This window comes from Oncorhynchus nerka, linkage group LG16 (genome assembly GCF_034236695.1).
Source record: "Oncorhynchus nerka isolate Pitt River linkage group LG16, Oner_Uvic_2.0, whole genome shotgun sequence".
Lineage (NCBI taxonomy): Eukaryota > Metazoa > Chordata > Actinopteri > Salmoniformes > Salmonidae > Oncorhynchus > Oncorhynchus nerka.
The window spans coordinates 19,268,722-19,287,310 of NC_088411.1; the positions used below are offsets into that span (position 1 = coordinate 19,268,722).

Consider the following 18,589-nt stretch of genomic DNA (forward strand, 5'->3'; position numbering starts at 1 on the left):
CAGACATACCATACCGTATCAAGGAAAAATAAATTAAATCTTGAATATTGTATTTTCTGTTACGCTGTGTGCACTGAACTAACATGCATGATTGTTGCTAATACTCCGATTTTCAGATGAGAGGAATTAAACGGCCTATAATGCACACCACTGTGTCGCTCAACTCAACAGTGTGTAGCCTACTGTAGCTGCTAGCAAAGTAATTCAAAGCCTATACTTTATCACTCTGGATGTGATAACTTTCCAGTGCTACTGTTTTTGCCATGTAATGTTGTTATTAAAACAATATCAGACAACCCCAGGGTAGAATAGTTCACCGACAGAGCATTTGGAAAGTATTCAGACACCTTGACTTTTTCCACGTTGTTACGTTATACCCCTATTCTAAAATGGATTAAGTTGTTTTTTTCCCTCATCAATCTATAATGACAAAGCAAAAACTGGTTTTTAGAAATGTTTGCAAATCTATATATATTTTTTTAAATGCTGAATTTAGGGATGCACGATATATCGGTGAACATATTGGAATCGGATGATATTAGATAAAAATGCCAACATCAGTATCGGCCGATGTCTAGTTTAAAGGCGATGTGCAAAACCGATGTCAAAGCTACCGTGCATACCTATATAAAGTAGGTACATGATGTAATGATGCCACGTAAAATTTTGCGCTACATGTGCAACACAGCATTCTTAACCTAGCCCACACAATGTCTGCTGTGTGGCTCGCGCAGTCAAGTTGAACAGTCATTTGAAAGGGTAAGAACATTTCAGCGAGACAACTCAAAGGCGAAATCCATTAAAGCCAAGATAATGAAATTCATTGCCCTTTACAATCAACCGTTCTCTGTCGTGGGTGATGTTGGCTTTCACCGACTGGTCGAGCACTGGTACATACTACCAAGTGCGCTATTTTTCAAATGTTGCCCTACCGGAGTTACACAGTGATAGCTTCACTGCTATTAGCATCATGACATACATACTATGGAACGCCGTTTGTGTCTTTGCGTGTCAAAAAAGATATAGTAGCTATGTCAAAGCTGTAGAAAAAAGTCTGCAAACAAGCAAACCCCGGACACGATGTGTTTACAATACCGCGTTGGTAATAAAGCATTATTTCTTCGACCGCAACTTCTGGGGTAGCCAGCTTTAGCTTGGTACCTAGCTAGCGCCAATACAACCAGCCTGAAAACAATGACCAGTAGGGACTGCAGTCATTTTCATTATTCTTAGCAATGATTTAGGAGTCCTTGTGAGTAAGTATTAGCTAGGTAGCCACTTGTTGTTCACATATTGAAATTGAACTTCATGAAAATAAATAGCTAGCCAGCTACTTAATCCTGTTGCCCAAAGCTAACGTTATAAGCAGCCAGCTAGCTTCATCTGGCTAGTGAGGCTTGACCGGATTATGTGTTGTGAAGCTAGCCACAATAAGGATTAGCACAATAGTCAAATTTGCGGTTTGCCTTCAAAATAAAAGTATGTCATTGACAGTGATGCATTCTACTATTGTGGCTAATCCTTATTGTGGCTAGCTTCACATAGATGGGTCCGACCACCATTAATCAAATAAGAACTGTCATATAAATTAGGTTATTTTAGATGACACCTAGCTGTATAGTTAGCTAGCTAACTATAGCTACTGAAACAGATTGTTGTTTTGCTGCGTTTTTGGGGAAGAACATTGTTTGCATCCATGAGCTAGCTAGCTTTTTTTTATAACCAGCACTGTAGGTGCGCGAGACAACTTTACCAGCATCATAGCATACTTATCGATGAATCATTGTGACATAGGAAATACGAGTGATAGTGTAATCAATGTGTAATAACTATGTAAAAAAGTTATGAACGCTTTAAATTATTATGTGACGTGCAGTCATATGCAGGTCCTGATTGGTCAACAAGCTTATTTAACACGTCAAATAGTGGGGTTTTTTGACACGCGAAGACACAAATGGCATTCCATAGAAATCCTGGTTGAGAATGAAACGACTGAACAAATGAACAACGAAACAGCACAGCAAGTTAGTAAGTGAAATAGGTTTTGATTATGTTTTACTGGTAATGGGGACATGCGTAAATGCCATCAAAATAACTTTTTGGTCATTGTGGTGTGGGTAACCTTTTCTTTAACTAGGGAAGTCAGTTAAGAACAAATTCTTATTTACAATGACGGCCTGGACGACCCTGGGCCAATTGTACGCCGCCCTATGGGACTCCCAATCACGGCTGGATGTGATACAGCCTGGATTCGAACCAGGGACTGTTGTTACGCCTCTTACACTGAGATGCAGTGCCTTAGACCGCTGCGTCCGTGTGTGTGTTAACTATTTAACTGTACTAGAATGCTTAAAAGGCCGCTCAAATTGTAAATATTGGTATCGTCTTTTTTTGGCAAGGAAAATATCAAATATCAGCCAAAAATGTCATATGGCATCACTAGCATGAAAAGCAGGAGTTCGGTATGAGGTCTGTACAGCTCTCCCAGCCATATACAGTGGCCAGTTTATGTCTCCACAGGAGAGGGTTCAGAGAGATGGCGATTAGGGGGTCGGATGAGGGTGAAGGAGATGTAGAATGTCATAGAGGAGGGGGGAGTGAAGGATCATTGCTGATGCTGAGACAGTAATACTGTTCATGATAATGGAGTTGATGTATTTATGTGGAACTGCTGTTATCTTGAACAGGTCCTTCTAAAATATGCCTAGATTGTATCTCAATGAGACATGATCAGCTTAATGTACGGAGAGTGAAACTGAAGGTGCAGCGAGTTTGCTTAACAAGATTTGCTTAAGAGCCAGATGGGAGTCTCAGTCAAGGCCAGGATGAATAGACCCTCCCTGCAAAGGGAATTACAAGGATAAAAGGTTGAGTTTTAGTGTTTAACCCCCACTCCCCACTCACTCCCCCAGCCCAAGGGCACCACTCCTCGTTTTAAACACTGCCTACCATGGCTACTAACGCTTCATACAGGCTGGCTGCCAGTAGCAGACATGTTGTAGCAGGACCTTCCCAGTCTCTTATCTGACACAACATGGTGTAAGCGAGACACAGGAATGTTAGCAAGGCTATCAGTCCATTACATCTATCTAGTCTACAACCATCTTAATGGCCTCTGCATGGTAGCTATGGGTTGTGTCCCAAATGGCACTATATTCACAGTGCACTCTTTTTTTTTTTGACTAGGACCGATAAGTAGCCCAAGCAGTGCACTAAATGGGAAATAGGTTGGTACTCTCTCTCTCTCTATCTGTCTTCTTCCAGGGTAGAGTTATGCAATCTCTCATTCCACAGTACCTTGCTTTAGAGAGGAGGGCTGCTGAAGGTTTTTCAAGTGAATATTTACAGGCTTTCATGTCAGGGTTGAGTCGGGGGTCAGCGTTCAACGTGTGTGTGTGTGTGTGTGTGTGTGTGTGTGTGTGTGTGTGTGTGTAGGCAGGCCTATTTGTCAGAGAAAGGAGGAAAGATAGAAAAAAAAGGGCAAATGTTGATTAACATTAGCCCTTTTCTTTATGATAACGTGGCCCTAATGAGAAGGGCGATAGCGACGTTTTCTAATCCACTAGAACTTTGTGGAGAGTATGAGAACATGGTGCAATAATGCCTTTTGAGGTCATTCACAACTTGGAGGTGTAAGGCGGTTTTCAATAGAGGGGAATGTAGAAATATTGGAGGAAGAGAGTGGGGGATGAAAAGGGGGGAGTCATCCGAAAGACGGAATTGCATAATTCTGTAGGATATAGAGAAGGAAGGAACGATGCAGACAGAGGAAAACAGGAAGAGCGAGAGAATGGAGGGCAGTAGTGATAATATTTTAGGCCAAAAGGTGATCTGGAATGCAGATCGGCAGGCACCAGTGTTTCCCCCATGTTTTCTCCTGGATTTTTACTTATTCTGCCCGAGCAACAACAACAGTGACATTCTGCCTGCAGCTTGCCTTCCTTTCTAAAGAGAAAAAAAATGGCACCTAGCGGGGAAAAAGTAGGTGTCGCCCCAGAGAGGTTAGGAACTTGGGCCTGGACTTGGATGGAATCCAAGGAGCAATGAGGAAGAAGAAGAAAAACTGACTGCCTCAAACACACACCCTTTCTGTCAGGGCTTGCACACACTCGCAGACAGGTACAACAGGCAGGGATTGGCTGTAGCCAGTGTTAGAAGAAGTGGGCTACACACACATTCACAAACACGCCGTGTTGTTTGTAGTTCTTGTGAAGAATTTATTCTACAGGGAGGGGTGCCGGGACTGCCGTGGAAAACTTTTTTGGTCTTGGAAACGCAACTCTGCCAGTAGCCTCTCCTGCTGTTCTCTTATGAGTATGGATCGCTAAACTTGGAGGAAGGTTGTACTTTATCCTTCTAGTGAATAGGGATATGGCCATACACTCAGGTAAAGTGTCTTTTTGCGGAGTATTTGTTTATTTCAGCTGTGGGTGTTGTCGCTCAGCTGTCAGTATATCTGTACCAGTAGGTCAAGTGTGCGTGTGTGTGTAATGTCATAGCGGCAGTGTAACTTTAAAAGAGTGTTATTGTTCAATGGCCAGGCTCTCCGCCTTGTGAAGTACTTATTGCTCTGTGTTCAAGTTTCACAGCCGCTCTTTAATCTCAAGGCCAATTGAACAAAGAAAAATAACTAATCATTCTGTCATTCCCAGCCCGCCAGCATTAGCATGGTTTTAAAACATATTCTGAAGCTATTATACGATTATTATGATGTATATTCATTACATTTATTTCTGTTTCTGTGGGAATGAAAGGGCTGTGAATAAATTAATGAAACTCTGTCATGTGTGCCTGCAAGTTACCTAACAACTGTCTCCCTCCGTTGAAAGATCACGCTGTAAAAGTAGTGGCTCTTTTTTGTATTTTTTTAATTCTTGACTCAGTGGCAGATATGGGAAGGCTGGGGTGCCCTGGAGGTTATTCCTGCTAACAGGGAAGGTTGGGGTGGGGTGAGCTGGGCTGGAGGGTGGAAGGTCGGTGGGGCTGATGACTTTGACTGCTCTCTCTGAGACGACAGCGCCTCATTGAAAGCAGCTGGCTTGGCTGTTATGACTCCCACTCCATCAGGAGAGATTTGGGACACTGTCCTGTTTTCTCAGCTTTTTGGGGGGATTGGAAGAGTTGCTCTCAGATCAGCTGTTTGTAGCAAAGCACAGCGCTAGACCTGCAACCCCCAGAGAGGTTGATTGACTCGCTGTGATTGTCCTGGGTGTTGTGTTGTGGAGCCCAGCCCAGCTGAGTGCTTGTTATGTTAAACAGGCTGGCTCCAGTGTTGGCAGGGCTGATATATATCAGTCATGTATATCTGTCTGTCAGTAAGGAATAGGAGAGACTTGAGACTGTTCACCTCTGCTACTTCCCAGACCACCACCAACCCCCACACCTGTCAACAAAGCAAGGTGGGGTATGTTAATGCATGGCTAAAGGTGTGGCTCTGATTCGTCTAAACTAGACTACTAGAGCAATGACGGAGAGCCTGGAGCCAATGGGGGAAATAGTCATGTGTTCTTTCGGAATACATTCTGTCAAATCAACACCTCTTCTCCCCATGCAGTACAAACCTAGTGATTTTTCATGGTTAGAGGTATAACATTTATTTGAAGAATATAGATCCTTAGCCTGCCTGCCGATTTAGAATATTCCTTTACATGGGATAAAGTTACGTTTTCATTAGTAGCATTCCGGCTACATAAATAATTATGTAAATGTACACAAAACCACACATTGTATGGAAACTTGGAAAGTACCCTAGATGTCCCACTCCCATATTCTGTCCCCCTCTCCTGCTGCCCTTAGTGTGGGTACAGTGTGAGCGGAGGCGGCCTGTAAGCTGTGGCGCTTTCTAGCAGCAGTGGTAGGCTGTAGAGGAGCTGTGTGGTTGAGTTTATGTAACAGGGAGGGAAGAGTGCCAGCAGCCAGCCAGCCCAGCATACTGTAGAGGCTCCAGCACGCTCTCACTGGCCCTGAGCAGAGGGAGAGGAACAAAACGGGGACAGGAGAGCAGGAAAAGGTTGAGGAAGGGGGAGAGGAAAAAGGGGCTAAAGGGGCCTCCCTGTCCCTGCTTAGCTAATGTGGGCGAGACACACAGCTGTCTGTGACATTCACTCAGTTACAGCAGCACACACACTTCTATTTGCCCCCCTCTTTTCCCTCTTCCCTCCCCCTTTTCCCTCTGTTTGTCTCGATCTCTCCGTCCTTGTAGCGATTGTATTTTTGGCTCTCTGTTACTGGCTCATTTACATAAATACAATGCAGTCAAAACACATATACAGTGCATTCGGGAAGTATTCAGACCCCTTCCCTTTTTCCACATTTCGTTACGTTACAGCCTTATTCTAAAATTGATTAAATATTTTTTTCCCCTCATCAATCTACACACAATACCCCATAATGACGAAGCTAAAACAGGTTTTTAGGGGAGGAAAAAAGGAGAAAAAATGTATTCAGACCCTTTACTCAGTACTTTGTTGAAGCTCCTTTGGCAGCGATTACAGCCTCTAGTCTTCTTGGGTATGACGCTACAATCTTGGCACAACTGTATTTGGGGAGTTTCTCCCATTCTTCTCTGCAGATCCTCTGAAGCTCTGTCAGGTTGGATGGTGAGTGTCGCTGCACATCTATTTTCAAGTCTCTCCAGAGATGTTCGATCAGGTTCAAGTCCGGGCTCTGGCTGGGCCACTCAAGGACATTCGGAGACTTGTCCCGAAGCCACTAATGCGTTGTCTTGGCTGTGTGAACCTTCATCAAAGTCTGAAAACCTGCTCCAGAGTGCTCAGGACTTCATCCTGCCGCTGAAAAATCCTCACAGCATGATCCTACCACCATCATGCTTCGCTTCGTCGTAGGGATGGTGCCAGGTTTCCTCCAGATGGGACGCTTGCCATTCAGGCCAACGAGTTCAATCTTGGTTTCATTAGACCAGAGAATCTTGTTTCTCATGTTCTGAGATTCCTTTAGGTGCCTTTTGGTAAATTCCAAGCGTGCTGTCATGTGCCTTTTTCTGAGGAGTTGCTTCCGTCTGGCCACTCTACCATAAAGGCCTGATTGGTGGAGTGCTGCAGAGATGGTTGTCCTTCTGGAAGATTCGCCCATATCCACAGAGGACCTCTAGAGCTCTGTCAGAGTGACCATCTGGTTCTTAGTCACCTCCCTAACCAAGGCACTTCTCCCCCGATTGCTCAGTTTGGCTGTGCGGCCAGCTCTAGGAAGAGTCTTAGGGGTTCCAAACTTCTTCCATTTAAGAATGGAGGCCAATGTGTTCTTGGACCTTCAATGCTGCAGACATCTTTTGGTACCCTTCCCCAGATCTGTATCTCGACACAATCCTGTCTCGGAGCTCTATGGACAATTTGTTCAACCTCAAAGCTTGGTTTTTGCACTGACATTCACTGTCAACTGTGGGACCTTATATAGACAGGTGTGTGCCTTTCCAAATCATGTCCAATCATCAATTTAATTTAACACAGGTGGACTCCAATCAAGTTGTAGAAACATCTTAAAGATGATCAATGGAAACAGGATGCACCTCAGCTCAATATCGCGAGTCTCATAGCAAAGGGTCTGAATACTTATGAAAATAAGGTATTTCTGTTTTTTTTTCTTTAAAAACAAAATCAAACTACACACTTTTGCTTTGTCATTATGGGGTATTGTGTGTAGATTGATAAGGGGACACATTTTTTTTTTAAATCCATTTTAGAACAAGGCTGTAACGTAACAAAGTGGAAAAAGGGAAGGGGCCTGAATACTTTCCGAATACACTGTACATACTCTTACAAAATACTCACACGCACACACCAAGCCAACACAAGGCTTGTTACTGTTGAGAAATAGACAGGAACTCACATGCTCTGACTGATGGCACATATCACAGTGCCATCACCATCACACAGTGCAGTTACGTAATTACAGCTTCTATTTGTTATCCAATAGTCATTCAGTAATAAAAACTCTGAGCACAACTGAACAATCTCCGCAGCCTGTTGCTCTTTGCAACAGCTGCTATGAATACAGTGGAAAGATGCACAAACACACACATTACAATGTACACATACATACAAGTACTCATTCCAGGCGTTTTCTTTATTTTTTACTATTTTCTACATTTTGAAATAATAGTGAAGACATCAAAACGATGAAATAACACATGGAATCATGTAGTAACCAAGAAAGTGTTAAACAAATCAAAATATTTTAAACTTGATTCTTCAAAGTAGCCACCTTCTGCCTTGATGACAGCTTTGAAAACTGTTGGAATTCTCTCAACCAACTTCACCTGGAATGATTTTACAACAGTCTTGAAGGACTTCCCACATTGACTGGTACTGTAGATCAACTTTCAGCATACACATTCATAAATATTCACACATTTATAAACATATCACACATCCAATGCAGTGTCTATTTTCACTTGGAAACTCTTTGATTTCTCATGCTCCTATTATCTTTACACAAATGATGTGTCTGTCTGTATAGAATAGACTTTACCTAGTGATTCATAGTAAACACTGTCCTAAACGTTCTAGTTTATTAATCTCTGACTAAGAAGTCATTGTGGACATTGGTTTGTTATTATGAGTCATCCTGAAGGAAATGAATTGTGCTGATAACCGAGAGGTGTAAACCGTACCAGGCTAGGGCCTGTCCTCTGTAGACTTTCATTCTACTAAAAAGTAGTTGTATCTTATCAGTTAGTCTGTCACTGCTTTCACATGATCAATGTGCACAATCTCTCACCATTAAAAACTGACTGACACGCCTGTTTGCACTTTAGGTTGGTTCTGAAGATGTAACTGGATACAGACCTTTATGATAACTTGGCCTTTGCCACAAGTTTAACTTACTGGTTTATTATTGTAGGCTCTTATGTGTTGTGTTTTCTAGTTAGCTTTGATATACAGTTAGTAGGATCTATTGTTAGTGAGCCTGTAAGGTTGGTACTTTGCCTTGTCTGGTGCACTGAACACATTGGAGGAATGAGGTTAGGTCTCCTGTATATCAGTTAGATTGTTTCCCCATCGCACTGATAGGTTAAGGTCAATTTAGCTTTATATGTTGGGGAGAATGGGCTTGTGTTGGATGCCATTCCGTTCGCTTCGTTTCAGCCATTATTATGAGCCATCCTCCCCTCAGCAGCCTCCACTGACATCAATCACAGTGTGTAAAGTCTTCCCATTGTTGCTGGACCAACACAGAGGGGCCTCTGCTACAAGGAAAGGAGGTGAGGAAGAATCCATCTGTTTAACCACAGAGGTGATGGGCATATTTTGAGGAAGACATGACTTAAAAGAGACATAAATAACTCTTGCGGTCAAGTAATTTGATCCAAAATGTTGAAGTAACCACCACAAAATGAATCTCACTTTGCTGTTCTCTGTTTGATACAGCAGTTTTCTTTTCACACGAATCCTCCTTTTCTTTCTGAATGAATCAAACTATTCTTGTCTCTTCTACGCCACATGTAACAAGTTCCATGTTCCAGACTGCACGCCTGCTGGTGCTTTAGGGGGTGGACTGTTTCCGTGAGGGGAAGGATATGGAATCTGTTTTCTGTAAAGTGAACTAGGGAGTTATGGGGTGCAGAGTAAAGTCATCTCAGATGTTCATCCAGAAATGTAGTGCCTGGAAAAGGAACTCCCTCGCTCTCTCCCTTTTTCTTTCTTTCTTTCGCTCTCTCACTCTACTCTCCCTTTCTTTCTCTCTTGCCTCCCCTCTGTCCCTCCCTCCCTTGTGCTCTGCTGCACCATATTAACAAATGCTAACAGCAGCCCTGAATTGGGTAACCTTACCTCCTGTAGCTGTTTAGGGGGCTCCCGAGTGGCGCAGCGGTCTAAGGCCCTGCATCTCAGTGCTAGAGGCGTCACTACAGACCCTGGTTTGATTCCAGGCTGTATCACATCCGGCCAGAATTGGGAATGCCATAGGGCGGCGCACAATTGGCCCAGCGTCGTTAGGGTTTGGCCGGGGTAGGCCGTCATTGTAAATAAGAATTTGTTCTTAACTGACTTGCCTAGTTCAATAAACGTTAAATAAAATGTCCTTCTCCCTCTTTTTTTCCTGCTGACTTTCTTTGTCTACCCCTCAGTGTTTGTCTCTGTCTACCCCACTGTCTCAGTGTCTGTGTGTCTGTCTACCCCACTGTCTCAGTGTCTGTGTGTCTGTCTACCCCGCTGTCTGTGTCCTTTCCTCTCTTACCCACTCTGCTGAATAGTGAGGCGTGTAGTGTTGAGGAGTAAACAGTGTTGACACTTTTTAATGTCTGCTTACTATCACACAATCAAACCCTTCTATTTACATACTTTGCCTACCTTGTGAAATAACCCACTGTTTCTGTTACCACTCGGGTGAACAGACTTCCTCAGATATAATACCACCTCACCCCCCTAACAGGGAATGAACCCACAGCCAGGGTCTTTGTTTGAGTCGGTCAGGCCTGCCTAACCACATACAATCCCCCTCATCTGTTAGGACTGAAATCAATGGGACTGGGCGTGCCTCTGTGCTTTGGCCGTTCTGCGGTTGGTTTACTACCCAAATTTAAGATATGTGTTGTTGTTGCTCACATGGGACTGGATTTTTACTATACACCTGGTAGATATCGTCTCCAGTGCTTCAGCCACAGGGTTTTTGAGACCCAGCCCGTATAGTGAAGGATAAACAGACTGACTTACTGAGGGAGTGAACAGAGAGACCTATAGTTTGTTTTAAGCTAACTTGCCCGTACCGCCTGACATGGTTCTAGCAGTCCCACCCATACTAGTGCTGGTACACACACACACACACACACACAGATAAGTGTAAGGAGGGAAAGGAGGCTGGGTTGTGGGAGGTTATCTACCCAGGCGTTACAGCCTTCTCTCCAGGACTGGGGCAGGGCGACCCAGCAAGGTGACCTTCGTGTGGAGGAGTCAGTGCCTGGGTAGACCGCCTTACCCTGGATGTCTCTGAGCATTGAATTAGAACTCCATAAGAATACTGTATCCTGCTGTAACAACACGGAAAAGGGTTTCACTTGCGATGATGGTGTTATGTGTTTTTATTTTTTTATTTTTTGCCTGCCTTTAGTTGAATGCACTGGATAGGATCGCATTCTTAATGGCTAATATATATATATATATATAGACATTGGCTTAGCGGGGGGCCCTGCCTAATATTATGGTAGGGGAAGGTGGGAAACACTAGGCCTTATGGAATCTCTTCAATTGGCCCTAGTGTGAGGCTTCAAACTACGACTCTCAAGACTATACCTCAGTTGGCTTCTAATGAACTGAATGGAAGTTGATGGCAGAATGACTGTGAACGCCTCAGACAATCTAACCCTAACCCTAAAACTCTAACCTAACCCTCAAACCCAGGTAACATAAAACCTTGGGCAACAGCCCTGCTGTCTCCACCCACACATTATGCTGGGCTGCTCCTAAAACCATAAACCTTTACTACAACACCACCTTTCGCCTCTGAGGAGATAGCTGTGATAATCACAGTACAGTGATAATGGTGATAACGATAGTCAGGACAGATCATGTATTACTCATTGTCTTTGGAGTGGTCTGTCAGTACTATCTCTCGAAGGTAGGCCATCTTTGTAAATACAAATTTGTTCTTAAATGACTTGCCTGGTTAAATAAATATATTATTTATAATGATTTTTTTTCTCTCTTCCATACTGGGAAGTTGTAGGCTAAAGCTAGGTGGACTTTGGTCCCGTTTTTCACACTGCTTCCTGTGAAGTGTGTTTGGTCAAGGTGGTGCTCTGCTCTCTATGATCAGTCCACCGTGGCCTGATCATAAGACCTACACACAAAGACATCAGCAGCCTAAAAATGAATCCAAGTCTGTCCATGTATTTCAATGAGAACTGTTAGTCAGCGAGGGGTGAACCTATGGGTACACGCTGGATAAACCCACCGGCCGTGAAAGTTGGAATTGATTGTGTGTTAGTGTGTGGGTGTCTGTAAGTAACTCTACCCAGCAGCCACACAGGTGATACAGAGCTGAATATAGCCCCCTATGGCCAGCTGTCCCTACTATTTAAAACACAGAGAGCGGGGGAGAAGGGGGGGTTTGGAGTGTTGGGGAGACCTCGGCAACATTCTGGAGCAGCCGCAGACAGGACAGAAAAGCTTTGCATGCGTTCAGGTTGTGAACAGAACGTGTCGCCCCAAATGCAGTAGCTTTGACTGTAACCTGCATTGTCAAGATTGAAAGGTAGATTCTGTGATAATCTCTGTCACTGTGTTACAGCATGTGATGTAGGAGTTGCCTGCCGCAGCTCACTAGAGGGGTTGCCTGCTGTAGCTCACTAGAGGAGTTGCCTGCCGCAGCTCACTAGAGGAGTTGCCTGCCGCAGCTCACTAGAGGAGTTGCCTGCCGCAGCTCACTAGAGGAGTTGCCTGCCGCAGCTCACTAGAGGAGTTGCCTGCCGCAGCTCACTAGAGGAGTTGCCTGCCGCAGCTCACTAGAGGAGTTGCCTGCCGCAGCTCACTAGAGGAGTTGCCTGCCGCAGCTCACTAGAGGGGTTGCCTGCCGCAGCTCACTAGTTGCCTGGGTTGCCTGCCGCCAGCTCACTAGAGGGTTGCCTGCCGCAGCTCACTAGAGGAGTTGCCTGCCGCAGCTCACTAGAGGAGTTGCCTGCCGCAGCTCACTAGAGGAGTTGCCTGCCGCAGCTCACTAGAGGAGTTGCCTGCCGCAGCTCACTAGAGGAGTTGCCTGCCGCAGCTCACTAGAGGAGTTGCCTGCCGCAGCTCACTAGAGGAGCAGTTGCCGCCAGCTCACTAGAGGAGTTGCCTGCCGCAGCTCACTAGAGGAGTTGCCTGCCGCAGCTCACTAGAGGAGGAGCTTGCCTGCCGCAGCTCACTAGAGGAGTTGCCTGCCGCAGCTCACTAGAGGAGTTGCCTGCCGCAGCTCACTAGAGGAGTTGCCTGCCGCAGCTCACTAGAGGAGTTGCCTGCCGCAGCTCACTAGAGGAGTTGCCTGCCGCAGCTCACTAGAGGAGTTGCATGATGTATTCCATTGCAGTTGTTCTACTAGATAAAGGTTGCAAATCTCCTGAAGAGCCATAGATACTCAGTGTATCAATATGTTCCATCAAAGAATAACAAGTACAGTACTGAGAGAAATCTAAAACCTGTTGTACTTCGAGGTCATTGTTATTGCCGTCACTGATAACGTTTCTTGCATTTAACCATGAATGATGACTTATCAAAACCTTTGACACAATTACCAATTTTTTCTTTAAATGTGTCTCAAGTATGTCATCAGTATAACATGTGTGGAGTTAAATGTTTTTTGTTGTTTATCAACAAATCCCTTTTCTCTGGGGGGAGGCTGGGTCTGTAGGTTGAGCTGTGGAGGGGGAAGGTATGTGGGCAGAGACATGAATGAATGGCAACAGCTGAGCAGGAGAACTCTATCACCAACCCCACCGTGTGTGTGTGTGTGTGTGTGTGGAGCTCCAACCAGAGCAGTCTCTCACTCTCTCTCTGGGCTCTCGTCCCTGCTGCTGCCCTCCTTTTTCTCTCCTCCCTCTCTCTTTTTCATCTTTGGCTTTACCCTGTGGATTTCCACCGTCTCATTGGACACCTTAGTAGAGCAGCTCTATCGTTCCTATCTGACTGTCACGACAAGAGAAAACGAGGGAAGGACAGAGAGAAAGAGAAGAAAATAGATTTTCTGACCAGGAAGACAGAAGACTGCAAGTTTTCTTGAGTCAAATCACATCCCCTCTTTTGATAGAAATTTCAAGCTACTTTTTCTTAAGCAACCTTTGACAAGCACAGTCAGAAGTCATCTGGACACGCAATGAATAAGACTAACATCTTCTCCCTGCCTCGACCTTAGTGAGAGGAAAACCAATACGTTCTTGGATGTCGTCTATTGCAGGCGAGACCTCTTTTTAGAGACCCATCGACTGCCTCCCACTCCATAGCTTTGGCCACCGCTATATCAGCATCTATTCAAGACTTGAACGACGACACCTCTATATGAAAATATATTTTTTTACAAAGATAATTAATAGCAAGTCTAAATGATCATGCTGGACACCAACCACTTCCTGTCCTTTGATCTCTCCCCCTTGGACTCTCCTCCAATGGGGGAAGAGCTGGACAAGCAGGACTTGATGGATTATGAGAGACATGCCTATCACAGCCTCAAAGAAGGTGGGTGGGGTTAGAAGACACCTAGTGGAGGGTGGAAAAACTGATCTGATTTGTGTTTTAGATGGAGCCTAGCCCTCGATTTTATAATTCACTAGTTTATGGTCTAGCCCGCTTTGCGTTTGATTCTGTATGGTGACAGGACTTCTGTCAAGCATTTGATACGTCCTCTTCCCGCTCCTTTCTTATTGATGCATTTGATGAACTGTAATAAGCTGTTCATTGGTCATTCCTCACGTCTGTTCGTCTGAAACTCCCTGGTTGTATTATGTAATGGTTAAGCTAACGTCCAAATGATGAGCTCACTGGATCATTACCGCGTGCTTTGCAAATAGACGTGTTCCAAAGGCCATGCCAAGTGTTAGGCTGCTGTGTGCGCCTGCCAGTTTATAAGGGAGACTTGTAGGTTGACGTGTGTGTGTGTGTGCACAGCAGGTGTGGGCGGTACTGTGCCAGGTCTGGGGCCCTTTGGGGACAGTGGCAGTCAGCAGACATATTTATTAGACCTAATGACACATGAGCACACTGGGATTAGCCAAAGTTGGCCAGCAGTTGGCCCACCTCCTGCTTCTTTTCTCTCTCTGCGTTCTATCTTCTCTCTGCACTCTGTTTTTCTCTCGCTCTCCAGAGTTGGGCTTTGTCCCAATATTCGAATAAATAGCCCTACTTCCTATATGACCGCTGCAGATCCAGAGGGATCTTGTTGGTGAAGGTTACATGGTGGAAGTTGTAACTGTGTCTGTTGCTTTCAGTGGTCATGAAGACATGGAAAGATGTGGGCTAGTATTTGGATCGGTGTAGGTCTGAACTGAAGGGTACTGTTATCTATGCCAGTTTGTCACCAAAATCTAAGTTTAGACTTTTCTAACATATACTGCCCAAATTTTTGTAAGAAGAGTGGAGTTAAAATGAAAGGTTAATCTTGTGAAGTTGTATGACTTTATTTACAGCATTTATTAATAAGGCATAACAATATTTGATCAAATGTTTCCGGACTGGGCTTAATGAGTTCCAAATGTACCTTTTTTAAGCCCATGGGTGTTCCAAATAGTAATACATCAAATAATACATTTGAATGAATTTCAAAACGTACAAACTGACATTTCTTATGTAAAATTATATTAATATCCCCCAAAGTTATTAACATAAACTGATAATTACTATTCATCGTGAAAGTAGCACTCATAACAATCGGGGGGGTGGGGGTCCAATCATATCTACAGAGATCACTGTGGACTTAGGCTTTTGTTCTTGTCAACCAGTACGCACCTTTTATTTCAACGAATCACACTTCAATCAAGACATGATTAGTTGAATCAGGTGTGTTGTTGCTGGGTAAGAACAAAACGACTGCAGCCATTCTGTTGATATGAAGCCTTCCACAAATAACATAACACAACTTTGAACCAATTATCTGAAAGCTGATTGACATTTGCTGTACTGCTATTCTTCTTAATTAGTTAATTAGTTCCTCATGTTCATTGACTATTGGGGATATCAACTCACTGGCCCATGTGTTTCAAAGCATACTGGGCTGAATTGGAACAACAGTGATTTATGTTGAAATGGACCAACTAGCAAAATCTACTCATACAATATTTGGAAACCAATGGTTTTGGGGTATAAATATTCACTATAGACTCCAATATTATACAAAGTTAGTATTAATCATATTGACCACTTTATTTATTTCCAATTCCATTCTATATAGAGGGAGTGCTTTTTGTGCTACTTCACCCTATAAGCCCACCTGAGATAAATCAAATGTTATTGGTCACATACACATGGTTAGCAGATGTTAATGCGAGTGAAATGCTTGTGCTTCTAGTTCCGACCATGCAGTAATATCTAACAAGTAATCTAACAATTTCACAACTACCTTATACACACAAGTGTAAAGGAATGAATAAGAATATGTACATATAAATATATGGATGAGTGATGGCCGAACAGCATAGGCAAGATGTAGTAGATGGTATAGTGTACAGTATATACATATGAGATGAGTAATGTAGGGTATGTTAACATTATATAAAGTGGCATTGTTTAAAATTACTAGTCATACATTTATTACATCAATTTTTTTTATAACTAATGTGGCTAGAGATGAGATGAGTCCGTATGTTGGCAGCAGCCACTCAATGTTAGTGGTGGCTGTTTAACAGTCTGATGGCCTTGAGATAGAAGCTGTTTTTCAGTCTCTCGGTCCCAGCTTTGATGCACCTGTACTGACCTTGCCTTCTGGATGATAGCGGGGTGAACAGGCAGTGGCTCGGGTGGTTGTTGTCCTTGATGATCTTTTTGACCTTCCTGTGACATCGGGTGGTGTAGGTGTCCTGGAGGGCAGGCAGTTTGTCCCCACTGATGCGTTGTGCAGACCTCACTACCCTCTGGAGAGCCTTACGGTTGTGGACGGAGCAGTTGCCGTACCAGGCGGTGATACAGCCCAACAGGATGCTCTCGATTGTGCATCTGTAAAAGTTTGTGTGTTTTTGGTGACAAGCCAAATTTCTTCAGCTTCCTGAGGTTGAAGATTCAGCTTCCTGAGGTTGAAGAGGCGCTGTTGCGCCTTCACCACGCTGTCTGTGTGGGTGGACCATTTCAGCTTGTCCGTGATGTGTACGCAGAGGAACTTAAATCTCTCCACCTGCTCCAACACTGTCCCATCAATGTGGATAGGGAGGTGCTCCCTCTGCTGTTTCCTGAAGTCCACGATCATCTCCTTTGTTTTGTTGACGTTGAGTGTGAAGTTATTTTCCTGACACCACACTTCGAGGGCCCTCACCTCCTCCCTATAGGCCGTCTCGTCGTTGTTGGTAATCAAGCCTACCACACTGTAGTGTCGTCTGCAAACTTGATGATTGAATTGGAGGCGTGAATGGCCACGCAGTCATGGGTGAACAGGGAGTACAGGAGAGGGCGAAGAATGCACCCTTGTGGGGCCCCAGTGTTGAGGATGAGCGGGGGGGAGATGTTGTTTCCTACCCTCATCACCTGGGGGCGTCCCGTCAAAGTCCAGGACCCAGTTGCACAGGGCAGGGTCGAGACCCCAGGGCTTAATGACGAGTTTGGAGGGTACTATGGTGTTAAATGCTGAGCTGTAATCAATGAACAACCTTCTTACATAGGTATTCCTCTTGTCCAGAAGGGATAGGGCAGTGTGTTTGTGATTGCATCGTCTGTGGACCTATTGGGGTGGTAAGCAAATTGGAGTGGGTCTAGGGTGTCAGGTAGGGTGGAGGTGATATGGTCCTTGACTAGTCTCTCAAAGCACTTCATGATGACGGAAGTGAGTGCTACGGGATGATAGTCGTTTAGCTCAGTTACGTTAGCTTTCTTGGGAACAGGAACAAAAATATTTTTTTTATCAATTTGACTTATCTAAAACAATGCAAGGCTCATTTAACAGTAAAATAAGAAATAAAAAAATGTAAGCTGTGAATGCCTGTTATCTAGCTTGTTGTTCACCAAGTTATGTTGCTACTGTTTGACTGTGACAAGCAGGCATGACTGCTAGCATGAAAAATCCATCTTTTAAAATGGCAAGAAATAGTAATATGCTATCGTGTGCATATATCAGCACATTAGTCTCGTCATTTTACATAAAGCATGATCACTTATCTGAGAAGGTACTAAAAATATTGAAAATGTGTTTATCTGAGGGTCGCCTCAACACCAATGTTTTTTTTGCAGCTTTGAACTTACACAACTGTCAACTGAATAATAAAAACATTTGATTGGCTTAGAATAAAAACTGTTATGGATATAACAACCAGATTCACTGGTTGCAACATTACATTTATTTATTTTGTGTTTGAATCCAGACGGAAGTGGACTTAATAGGCACAGGGGCTTTATAGGTACATTTACCATAAACAAGGGTCGTTTTACAGTGTCATCTTAACACCAATACTGTCACTGAGTATCAGATGTGTGAGGTATCAGTCAGATAGTGTTTCTGATCTCTTGTTCTGTGGATAGAAATAGTGCAGGGGGAGGCTTGGAGTGGGTGGCAAGGCAATGACGAGAGAGAGTGAGAGAGAGAGAATGAGGTAAGGTTATAGTGAGATACTAAATGTGAAGTTCCCCAGGGAAAGAGGAAGAGAGAAATAATTGAGAATGACCTGCCTCAGGGAGACTGTGAAAAAGAAAGAAAGAAAGAAAGAAAGAAGCAAGGTTAGGAGAGAGGGTAAAGGGGGAGAGATGTGAGGAAGTGATGGGGATTCTCTCTCCCAGAATAGATCCTTCTCTTCTCTTTACTTCCCGTGGGTGCCAAGTGGTGTGGCATGCCCTGGGCTGGCACGTTCCACATGTTTGTGTTATTGTATGTGTGCTTGTCTGCCTGCATAGTCACGTGAGTCAAGTGTATGTGTGTAACAGTGTGTTTATGTTACATACACGTGAGTCTCGAGTGCGTTTGTGTGTGTGTCAGC

General features: G+C 44.0%; 1 protein-coding gene across 1 annotated transcript in view; it reads left to right on the plus strand.

The window, feature by feature from the left end:
- The window catches only part of LOC115144171 (myocardin-related transcription factor A-like), a 44,079-nt gene that overhangs the window by 8,232 nt on the left and 17,258 nt on the right, over positions 1–18,589 (plus strand).